Source organism: Triticum dicoccoides, chromosome 3B (assembly GCF_002162155.2).
Source record: "Triticum dicoccoides isolate Atlit2015 ecotype Zavitan chromosome 3B, WEW_v2.0, whole genome shotgun sequence".
NCBI classification, from domain to species: Eukaryota; Viridiplantae; Streptophyta; class Magnoliopsida; order Poales; family Poaceae; genus Triticum; species Triticum dicoccoides.
The window spans coordinates 438,964,572-438,966,130 of record NC_041385.1 but is presented as its reverse complement, the minus strand read 5'-3'; positions in this window follow the sequence as shown (position 1 = coordinate 438,966,130).

Sequence of the window (1,559 nt, the reverse complement as noted above, 5' to 3'; positions counted from 1 at the left end):
GAGGACGGAGGTAAGGTTTTTTTTTTTTTTTTGAAAGGGCGGAGGTAAGGGTTTTTTGTTCGAGGGTGTCCCGGAGTTTCCCTTGAGCCCTCCCAAATCTCTAGTTAGGGCTTAAACCGCTCTGCAATCATTCGTATGTTTTGTCGTTTAAAATGAATCTGTATTTATACAAGAAGTAGAGATTTCACGGAATTCTAGACATCAATTATGTAGGACTGTGACACCCATAATCCATCCAAAACCCCTCCGAAAGCCCGCCTTTTTATCATGCTCTCTTTCTCTACATTCGTTTTCTCTCTCGCCGCCGCTGCAGCAACACCTCTCAGGCCGCCTGTCAAACCCTTCCAGGAGCTCCGTGACCTTTGCGACCTCCATCACTAAACCATGGCTCCTACCCGCCTACCCGAAACCCCTCCTGGACCCCGCATCTCCATCCTTCCCCTATGTCTCTACATTTGTTTTCTCTCTCGCTGGCGCAGCCGCAACACCTCTCAGGTCGCGTGTCAAACCCTTCCCAGAGCTCCCTGACCTCCACCACTAGACATTGTCTCCCACTTCGCTTTTCCTCCGCCGTCGATCCACGCGCTCTCCTGCTCTGTCCACCATGCAGGTATCATCCGCCCCTACGGGACTCAGCACGTCCGGTAAGTGTTTGGTGAAGTGCATGTGCTAATTTTTTTGGTCCTTTTTCTTTAAAGCAATGATTCGGATATGGAGTACATATGTGAGCACTAAATTGAGTCTCTGACAAGGAGGACTACGCAGATGATATGATGATGATGCAGGTGGTCCTTGCAGATGTGGAGCATGCGGAAGGGCGTGTTCTTAATTTCAAGGGATCGATCAAGGCTCATCAAATGCTCAATCGAAGGAGGGCGCGCGGCCATTTGACGTTGGTAGACGACTACTTTACCCCGATGCTTTATTCGCTAACAATTTTAGCTGACACTTTCGAATGCGAAAAAATGTCTTTGATTGTCTCTATCATGCCGTCTGGTCCTTTGATGACTACTTCATCTCGAAGAAGATTGTGGGAATGATTAGATTCTCTAGATACCAGAGGCGCACGGCCGCATTGCAGATGCTTGCATATGGCAGGGCCACTGATTCGTGGGACGGATACCTATGGATGTCTAAGAGCATGTGTGGAGAAGCCATGGTCAGATTTGCTACTATCATGGTCTTAATGTTTGAACCTTACTACTTGGGAGAACCAATTGTCGTAGACACAGAGAGAAACTTGGCAATGTCTGAAGCAAGAGGGTTCCCAGGTTTGCTCATAGTATCTCTTAACTACATGCATTGAAGAATGAAGGACTGCCCAAAAGCTCTGTAAGGGCAATATCAGGGTCATGTGTTAAGAAGTCCATCATCATTCTTAAAGCAGTTGCATCACATGGTCTTTGGATTTTGCATGGTTTATTTGGCATGTCCGGGTCTCACAACGACATCAATGTGCTGCAACGATCTCCACTGTTTGCTGACTAAAGGGAAATCTCCTCCATGTAACTATACTGTGAATGGCCATGAATACACCTTTGGCTACTACTTGGTTGGCC